Here is an 11,177-nt window from a genome sequence, read left to right on the forward strand (position 1 = left end):
ATAATATCCAGAGGTTGAAAATGGGAAACAGATTCACGGAAAATGAAAAGGAAATGTGTGAAACATTAAATGAAAAGCTCCAAAGTGTGTTTGTACAAAATGAAATCTTCAGAGAACAAGACACAATAAGAATTCCAGAGAACAACATAGAGCGGATAGAGGTGTCTAGAGATGAAGTGGAAAATATGCTAAAGGAGCACGGGAGGAACAAAGCAGCTGGCCCAGATGGCGTTTCACCATGGGTTCTGAGAGAATGTGCATCTGAGCTCAGCATTCCACTTCACCTGATCTTTCAGGCATCCCTGTGTACAGGAATCGTAGCAGACGTGTGGAAACAGGCTAACATAGTTCCAATCTACAAAAGTGGCAGCAGGGAAGACCCCCTCAATTATAGACCTGTATCATTGACAAGTGTAATAGTGAAAGTATTGGAAAAGCTAATCAAAACTAAATGGGTAGAACACCTGGAGAGAAATGATATAATATCAGACAGACAGTATGGTTTTCGATCAGGAAGATCCTGTGTATCGAATTTACTCAGTTTCTATGATCGGGCCACAGAGATATTACAGGAAAGAGATGGCTGGGTTGACTGCATCTATCTGGACCTAAAAAAGGCTTTCGACAGAGTTCCACATAAGAGGTTGTTCTGGAAACTGGAAAATATTGGAGGGGTGACAGGTAAGCTTCTATCATGGATGAAAAATTTTCTGACTGATAGAAAAATGAGGGCAGTAATCAGAGGCAATGTATCGGAATGGAGAAATGTCACAAGTGGAGTACCACAGGGTTCAGTTCTTGCACCAGTGATGTTTATTGTGTACATAAATGATCTACCAGTTAGTATACAGAATTATATGAACATGTTTGCTGATGATGCTAAGATAATAGGAAGAATAAGAAATTTAGATGATTGTCATGCCCTTCAAGAAGACCTGGACAAAATAAGTAGATGGAGCACCACTTGGCAAATGGAATTTAATGTTAATAAATGTCATGTTATGGAATGTGGAATAGGAGAACATAGACCCCACACAACCTATATATTATGTGAGAAACCTTTAAAGAATTCTGATAAAGAAAGAGATCTGGGGGTGGTTCTAGATAGAAAACTATCACCTGAGGACCACATAAAGAATATTGTGCAAGGAGCCTATGCTATGCTTTCTAACTTCAGAATTGCATTTAAATACATAGATGGCGATATACTAAAGAAATTGTTCATGACTTTTGTTATGCCAAAGCTAGAATATGCAGTTGTTGTGTGGTGCCCATATCTTAAGAAGCACATCAACAAACTGGAAAAGGTGCAAAGACATGCTACGAAGTGGCTCCCAGAACTGAAGGGCAAGAGCTACGAGGAGAGGTTAGAGGCATTAAATATGCAAAAACTAGAAGATAGAAGAAAAAGAGGTGATATGATCACTACGTACAAAATAGTTACAGGAATTGATAAAATCGACAGGGAAGATTTCCTGAGACCTGGCACTTCAAGAACAAGAGGTCATAGATTTAAACTAGCTAAACACAGATGCCGAAGAAATATAAGAAAATTCACCTTCGCAAATAGAGTGGTAGACGGTTGGAACAAGTTAAGTGAGAAGGTGGTGGAGGCCAAGACCGTCAGTAGTTTCAAAGCGTTATATGACAAAGAGTGCTGGGAAGACGGGACACCACGAGCGTAGCTCTCATCCTGAAACTACACTTAGGTAATTACACTTAGGTAATTACACACACACACACACACACACTATTATTTATTATTTATTATTTATTATTATTATTATTTATTATTTATTATAGTAGTTATTCTACAAATTCATAAACAACAAATTGCAGGTAAAGGATAATATACAGAGGTTGAAAATGGGAAACAGATTCACGGAAAATGAAAAGGAAATGTGCGAAACATTAAATGAAAAGTTCCAAAGTGTGTTTGTACAAAATGAAATCTTCAGAGAACCAGACACAATAAGAATTCCAGAGAACAACATAGTGCGGATAGAGGTGTCTAGAGATGAAGTGGAAAATATGCTAAAGGAGCTCGGTAAGAACAAAGCAGCTGGCCCAGATGGCGTTTCACCATGGGTTCTGAGAGAATGTGCATCTGAGCTCAGCATTCCACTTCACCTGATCTTTCAGGCATCCCTGTGTACAGGAATCGTAGCAGACGTGTGGAAACAGGCTAACATAGTTCCAATCTACAAAAGTGGCAGCAGGGAAGACCCCCTCAATTATAGATCTGTATCATTGACAAGTGTAATAGTGAAAGTATTGGAAAAACTAATCAAAACTAAATGGGTAGAACACCTGGAGAGAAATGATATAATATCAGACAGACAGTATGGTTTTCGATCTGGAAGATCCTGTGTATCGAATTTACTCAGTTTCTATGGTTGAGCCACAGAGATATTACAGGAAAGAGATGGTTGGGTTGACTGCATCTATCTGGACCTAAAAAAGGCTTTCGACAGAGTTCCACATAAGAGGTTGTTCTGGAAACTGGAAAATATTGGAGGGGTGACAGGCAAGCTTCTATCATGGATGAAAAATTTTCTGACATAGAAAAATGAGGGCAGTAATCAGAGGCAATGTAACGGAATGGAGAAATGTCACAAGTGGAGTACCACAGGGTTCAGTTCTTGCACCAGTGATGTTTATTATGTACATAAATGATCTACCAGTTGGTATACAGAATTATATGAACATGTTTGCTGATGATGCTAAGATAATAGGAAGGATAAGAAATTTAGATGATTGTCATGCCCTTCAAGAAGACCTGGACAAAATAAGTATATGGAGCACCACTTGGCAAATGGAATTTAATGTTAATAAATGTCATGTTATGGAATGTGGAATAGGAGAACATAGACCCCATACAACCTATATATTATGTGAGAAATCTTTAAAGAATTCTGATAAAGAAAGAGATCTAGGGGTGGTTCTAGATAGAAAACTATCACCTGAGGACCACATAAAGAATATTGTGCAAGGAGCCTATGCGATGCTTTCTAACTTCAGAATTGCATTTAAATACATGGATGGCGATATACTAAAGAAATTGTTCATGACTTTTGTTAGGGCAAAGCAAGAATATGCAGCTGTTGTGTGGTGCCCATATCTTAAGAAGCACATCAACAAACTGGAAAAGGTGCAAAGACATGCTACGAAGTGGCTCCCAGAACTGAAGGGCAAGAGCTACGAGGAGAGGTTGGAAGCATTAAACATGCCAAAACTAGAAGACAGAAGAAAAAGAGGTGATATGATCACTACATACAAAATAGTAACGGGAATTGATAAAATCGACAGGGAAGATTTCCTGAGACCTGGCACTTCAAGAACACGAGGTCATAGATTTAAACTAGCTAAACACAGATGCCGAAGAAATATAAGAAAATTCACCTTCGCAAATAGAGTGGTAGACGGTTGGAACAAGTTAAGTGAGAAGGTGGTGGAGGCCAAGACCGTCAGCAGTTTCAAAGTGTTATATGACAAAGAGTGCTGGGAAGACGGGACACCACGAGCGTAGCTCTCATCCTGTAACTACACTTAGGTAATTACACTTAGGTAATTACACACACACACTTTTTTTTTACCCTTTTTTTACCCTTACAATACCCTTTTTTAATTACCTAAGTGTAGTTACAGGATGAGAGCTACGCTCGTGGTGTCCCGTCTTCCCAGCACTCTTTGTCATATAACGCTTTGAAACTTTGGTCGAACAAATGGTTGTTAGAGTTTAACCCAACCAAATGTAATGTAATGAAGATAGGTGTAGGGAGCAGGAGGCCAGATACAAGGTATTATCTGGGAGAGGAAATTCTTCAGGAGTCAGAGAAGGAAAAAGACTTGGGGGTTGATATCACGCCAGACCTGTCTCCTGCAGCACATATCAAGCGGATAACATCAGCGGCATATGCCAGGCTGGCCAACATACGAACGGCATTCAGAAATTTGTGTAAAGAATCATTTAGAACTTTGTATACCACATATGTCAGGCCAATCCTGGAGTATGCAGCCCCAGCATGGAGACCATATCTAGTCAAGGATAAGACTAAACTGGAAAAGGTTCAAAGGTTTGCCACCAGACTAGTACCCGAGCTGAGAGGTATGAGCTACGAGGAGAGACTACGGGAATTAAACCTCACTTCGCTGGAAGACAGAAGAGTTAGGGGGGACATGATCACCACATTCAAGATTCTGAAGGGAATTAATAGGGTAGATAAAGACAGTCTATTTAACACAAGGGGAACACGCACAAGGGGACACAGGTGGAAACTGAGTGCCCAAATGAGCCACAGAGATATTAGAAAGAACTTTTTTAGTGTCAGAGTGGTTGACAAATGGAATGCATTAGGGGGTGATGTGGTGGAGGCTGACTCCATACACAGTTTCAAGTATAGATATGACAGAGCCCGATAGGCTCAGGAATCTGTACACCTGTTGATTGACGGTTGAGAGGCGGGACCAAATAGCCAGAGCTCAACCCCCGCAAACACAACTAGGTGAGTACACACACACACACCCCCCCCCCCACCCAGGAAGCAGCCCGTGACAGCTGACTAACTCCCAGGTACCTATTTACTGCTAGGTAACAGGGGCATTTAGGGTGAAAGAAACTTTGCCCATTTGTTTCTGCCTGGTGCGGGAATCGAACCCACGCCACAGAATTATGAGTCCTGTGCGCTATCCACCAGGCTACCAGGCCCCAATGTCTGCACTTGCAGCTGTGTGTGGGGTCAGCCTCCACCACTTCCCTTCCTCATGCATTCCATTTGTTTACTACTCTGACATTGGGATGTTTCTTTCTTGCGTTTCTATGGTTCCTTTGGGCGCTCTATTCTGCCTGTGTCTCATGGTGCGTGTGCCCTTTGTGTTCATTAGTCTGTCTTCGTTGCTCGAACCCCTCGGTTTGGGTACTACTCTGGTGGCAAACTTTTGCACCTTATTCAGTTTGATTTGTTGGGACAGGGCCTGCAACTCTGTGTGTTGTTGGCGTGACTTGTTGGGATATGATCTGCAGCTCTGTGGGTTGGTTGTGTCCCTTTTGTTCCCGATTTGCTGCATGCCTTCTTAGTTCGTCATCTTCCTGCTTCACTCTTGTCCCTGGCTGCTGGTGCTGGGGTTGTTCTTCTGGTCTTTTTCTCGTTTTATCCTACGCACTGTTGTGTATTTTGTTTGTGCCTTTTGGCTCTCCTATTGCCAGGTTTGGGTTCTTGTTTCCCATGCTTACCCTGCCTGTTGGCTTTTACAGGGTCTCGCGATGTCCCTTCTCTGGAGTCTCGCGTCAGACCCGTAGTCTCCGATCTCCTGGCAAGCTCTATGTTAGTTACCTGGCAAGTTACCTATTTTACTGCTAGGTAACAGGGGCGTAGGGTGAAAGAAACTCTGCCCATTGTTTCTCGCCGGTGCCTGGGATCGAACCCAGGACCACAGGATCACAAGTCCAGTGTGCTGTCCGCTCGGCCGACCGACTCCCGTCATCTTTGCAGTTGCTGCTTTCTGCTGTTATTTGCACTCACCTAATTGTGCTTGCGTGGGTTGAGCTCTGGGTCTTTGGTCCCGCCTCTCAACTATCAATCAACAGGTGTACAGGTTCCTAAGCCTACTGAGCTCTATCATATATACACTAGAGATCTGCCATGAGGATGATAAACTAATGATCATAAATAAATATAGTCCACCGCCAAGCAGCAGATGGTCAAAGGAGGAGCTAGATAGTAAACGAGAAGGTCTTATAACAATAATGAGAGAGATTATAGCGAGAGCGGATAACGATAGATCACGACTGTTGATAGTCGGTGACTTCAACTTGAAATCCATAGACTGGGAAGCATATGAAGCTAAAACAGAAGATTTTTGGACCTGTAAATTTGTAGACCTCATCCTGGAAACATTCTTGTATCAACATGTTAAACAAGCTACGAGGATGAGGGAAAGGGACATTCCCTCCATACTAGATTTAATATTACCAGGAAGGAGAAAGAGAGATTTGACATTCAGTACCTTCCTCCCTTGGGTAAAAGTGACCATGTCTTTTTGGGAATAAAGTATGCAATGCATTATAATCTGGAAGAAAATAAGAAGGTTGATGCAATTGAAAAACCTGACTTTAGGAGAGGACATTATGGCAACCTTACAAAAAATTTTAGTGAGTGTGATTGGACAGAATTGTTGCTAGGCAAGGAAGTGAATGAGATGTATGTCAAGTTTTGTGAAATATATGATGAAGGCGCAAAATTTTTTATTTCAAAACAGAGATGCAGAACTAGGAAACAGGATAGGTTCAACAGATATTGCGAGAGGGCCAGAGACCAAAAGACACAAAAATGGAATCAATACAGGAAGAGGCCAAACCCCCAAACATACCAGCGATACAAAGATGCGAGAAACAACTACACGGCAGTGAGGAGAGAAGCAGAAAGAAATTTTGAAAAAGGTATTGCAGACAAATGTAAAACAGATCCAGGTCTATTGTATAAATTCATAAACAAATTGCAGGTAAAGGATAATATTCAGAGGTTGAAAATGGGAAATAGATTCACGGAAAATGAAAAGGAAATGTGTGAAACACTAAACGAAAAGTTCCAAAGTGTGTTTGTACAAAATGAAATCTCTAGGAAACCGGACACAATAAGAATTCCAGAGAACAACATAGAGCGCATAGAGGTGTCTAGAGACGAAGTGGAAAAAATGCTCAAGGAGCTAAATAAGAACAAAGCAGTTGGTCCAGATGGAGCTTCATCATGGGTTCTGAGAGAATGTGCACCTGAGCTCAACATTCCATTTCAACTGATTTTTCAGGCATCCCTGTTTACAGGAGTTGTAGCTGATGTATGGAAAAATGCTAACATAGTTCCAATCTACAAAAGAGGAAACAGGGAAGACCCCCTTAATTATAGACCTGTATCATTGACAAGTGTAATAGTCAAAATATTGGAAAAAATTATTAAAACTAAATGGGTAGAACACCTGGAGAGAAATGATATAATATCAGACAGACAGTATAGTTTTCAATCTGGAAGATCCTGTGTATCGAATTTACTCAGTTTCTATGATCGAGCAACAGAGATATTACAGGAAAGAAATGGTTGGGTTGACTGCATCTATCTGGACCTAAAAAAGGCTTTTAACAGAGTTCCACATAAGAGGTTGTTCTGGAAACTGGAAAATATTGGAGGGGGTGACAGGTAAGCTTCTAACATGGATGAAAAATTTTCTGACTGATAGAAAAATGAGGGCAGTGATCAGAGGCACAATGTATCGGACTGGAGAAGTGTCACAAGTGGAGTACCACAGGGTTCAGTTCTTGCACCAGTGATGTTTATTGTGTTGAATGTGATGATCATGTCCCCCCTAACTCTTCTGTCTTCCAATGAAGTGAGGTTTAATTCCCGTAGTCTCTCCTCATTGCTCATACCTCTCAGCTCGGGTACATGTCTGATGGCAAACCTTTGAACCGTCTCGTGGGACTTACCCACGAGACTTACTTTGTCGATTTATTTTTATCGTTTCTCATTGTAATTATTTAGTTTTTGTCCAAAGGTGGTGTTTATTAAGTATAACTTTGAAAATATATGTATGGATATACAAGTACAGTATAAACACCATGCATGTATTCATACTAATAAATGAATGACTAATATATATATATATATATATATATGTCGTACCTAATAGCCAGAACGCACTTCTCAGCCTACTATTCAAGACCCGATTTGCCTAATAAGCCAAGTTTTCATGAATTAATGTTTTTTCGTCTACCTAACCTACCTAACCTAACCTAACCTAGCTTTTTTTGGCTACCTAACCTAACCTTACCTATAAATATAGGTTAGGTTAGGTAGGGTTGGTTAGGTTCGGTCATATATCTACGTTAATTTTAACTCCAATAAAAAAAAATTGACCTCATACATAGCGAAAAGGGTTGCTTTATCATTTCATAAGAAAAAAATTATAGTAAATATATTAATTCAGGAAAACTTGGCTTATTAGGCAAATCGGGCCTTGAATAGTAGGCTGAGAAGTGAGTTCTGGCTACTAGGTACGACATATATATATATATATATATATATATATATATATATATATATATATATATATATATTTGACTCCTTCTGAAGATGTATTAATATACGAAAGTACTTAAGGAAATTCCTGTTTCATTTTTCCTCCGTGGTCTGACATTGTCACATTTTTAATCACGTGTTTATTTTCGTGATATACACACATATATATATATACATATATATATATATATATATATATATATATATATATATATATATATATATATATATATATATATATGTCGTACCTAATAGCCAGAACGCACTTCTCAGCCTACTATTCAAGGCCCGATTTGCCTAATAAGCCAAGTTTTCATGAATTAATGTTTTTTCGTCTAACCTACCTAACCTAACCTAGCTTTTTTTGGCTACCTAACCTAACCTTACCTATAAATATAGGTTAGGTTAGGTTAGGTAGGGTTGGTTAGGTTCGGTCATATATCTACGTTAATTTTAACTCCAATAAAAAAAATTGACCTCATACATAGAGAAAAGGGTTGCTTTATCATTTCATAAGAAAAAATTATAGTAAATATATTAATTCAGGAAAACTTGGCTTATTAGGCAAATCGGGCCTTGAATAGTAGGCTGAGAAGTGAGTTCTGGCTACTAGGTACGACATATATATATATATATATAAAATATATAATATGTCGTACCTAGTAGCCAGAACGCACATCTCAGCCTACTATGCAAGGCCCGATTTGCCTAATAAGTCAAGTTTTCATGAATTAATTGTTTTTCGACTACCTAACCTACCTAACCTAACCTAACTTTTTCGGCTACCTAACCTAACCTAACCTATAAAGATAGGTTAGGTTAGGTTAGGTAGGGTTGGTTAGGTTCGGTCATATATCTACGTCAATTTTAACTCCAATAAAAAAAAATTGACCTCATACATAATGAAATGGGTAGCTTTATCATTTCGTAAGAAAAAAATTAGAGAAAATATATTAATTCAGGAAAACTTGACTTATTAGGCAAATCGGGCCTTGCATAGTAGGCTGAGATGTGCGTTCTGGCTACTAGGTACGACATATTATATATTTTATATATATATATATATATGTCGTACCTAGTAGCCAGAACTCACTTCTCAGCCTACTATTCAAGGCCCGATTTGCCTAATAAGCCAAGTTTTCCTGAATTAATATATTTACTATAATTTTTTTCTTATGAAATGATAAAGCAACCCTTTTCTCTATGTATGAGGTCAATTTTTTTTATTGGAGTTAAAATTAACGTAGATATATGACCGAACCTAACCAACCCTACCTAACCTAACCTAACCTATATTTATAGGTAAGGTTAGGTTAGGTAGCCAAAAAAAGCTAGGTTAGGTTAGGTTAGGTAGGTTAGATAGACGAAAAAAACATTAATTCATGAAAACTTGGCTTATTCGGCAAATCGGGCCTTGAATAGTAGGCTGAGAAGTGCGTTCTGGCTATTAGGTACGACATACATATATATATATATAATATATAACTGAAAACTCACACCCCAGAAGTGACTCGAACCCATACTCCCAGAAGCAACGCAACTGGTATGTACAAGACGCCTTAATCCACTTGACCATCATGACCGGACAAAATGAGGTGATAGCCGAGGCTATTTGAACCACCCCACCGCCGGCACTCGGATAGTAATCTTGGGCATAGCATTTTACCAAATCACCTCATTCTTTGGGGCACACGTGAGGAACACAAATGCGAACAAGCCTGAATGGTCCCCAGGACAATATGCAACTGAAAACTCACACCCACTCACACCCAACTCACACCAGATGGTCAAGTGGATTAAGGCGTCTTGTACATACCAGTTGCGTTGCTTCTGGGAGTATGGGTTCGAGTCACTTCTGGGGTGTGAGTTTTCAGTTGCCTATTGTCCTGGGGACCATTCAGGCTTGTTCGCATTTGTGTTCCTCACGTGTGCCCCAAAGAATGAGGTGATTTGGTAAAATGCTATGCCCAAGATTACTATCCGAGTGCCGGCGGTGGGGTGGTTCAAATAGCCTCGGCTATCACCTCATTTTGTCCGGTCGTGATGGTCAAGTGGATTAAGGCGTCTTGTACATACCAGTTGCGTTGCTTCTGGGAGTATGGGTTCGAGTCATTTCTGGGGTGTGAGTTTTCAGTTGCATATTGTCCTGGGGACCATTCAGGCTTGTTCGCATTTGTGTTCCTCACGTGTGCCCCAAAGAATGAGGTGATTTGGTAAAATGCTATGCCCAAGATTACTATCCGAGTGCCGGCGGTGGGGTGGTTCAAATAGCCTCGGCTATCACCTCATTTTGTCCGGTCGTGATGGTCAAGTGGATTAAGGCGTCTTGTACATACCAGTTGCGTTGCTTCTGGGAGTATGGGTTCGAGTCACTTCTGGGGTGTGAGTTTTCAGTTGCATATTGTCCTGGGGACCATTCAGGCTTGTTCGCATTTGTGTTCCTCACGTGTGCCCCAAAGAATGAGGTGATTTGGTAAAATGCTATGCCCAAGATTACTATCCGAGTGCCGGCGGTGGGGTGGTTCAAATAGCCTCGGCTATCACCTCATTTTGTCCGGTCGTGATGGTCAAGTGGATTAAGGCGTCTTGTACATACCAGTTGCGTTGCTTCTGGGAGTATGGGTTCGAGTCACTTCTGGGGTGTGAGTTTTCAGTTGCATATTGTCCTGGGGACCATTCAGGCTTGTTCGCATTTGTGTTCCTCACGTGTGCCCCAAAGAATGAGGTGATTTGGTAAAATGCTATGCCCAAGATTACTATCCGAGTGCCGGCGGTGGGGTGGTTCAAATAGCCTCGGCTATCACCTCATTTTGTCCGGTCGTGATGGTCAAGTGGATTAAGGCGTCTTGTACATACCAGTTGCGTTGCTTCTGGGAGTATGGGTTCGAGTCACTTCTGGGGTGTGAGTTTTCAGTTGCATATTGTCCTGGGGACCATTCAGGCTTGTTCGCATTTGTGTTCCTCACGTGTGCCCCAAAGAATGAGGTGATTTGGTAAAATGCTATGCCCAAGATTACTATCCGAGTGCCGGCGGTGGGGTGGTTCAAATAGCCTCGGCTATCACCTCATTTTGTCCGGTCGTGATGGTCAAGTGGATTAAGGCGTCTT

At 40.7% G+C, this 11,177-nt stretch overlaps 1 protein-coding gene across 4 annotated transcripts in view; it reads left to right on the forward strand.

Moving 5' to 3' along the window:
• The window catches only part of LOC123761800 (uncharacterized), a 653,931-nt gene that overhangs the window by 627,959 nt on the left and 14,795 nt on the right, over positions 1-11,177 (forward strand). The gene's annotated exons all lie outside the window — the stretch shown is intronic.

Source organism: Procambarus clarkii, chromosome 24 (assembly GCF_040958095.1).
Source record: "Procambarus clarkii isolate CNS0578487 chromosome 24, FALCON_Pclarkii_2.0, whole genome shotgun sequence".
Lineage (NCBI taxonomy): Eukaryota > Metazoa > Arthropoda > Malacostraca > Decapoda > Cambaridae > Procambarus > Procambarus clarkii.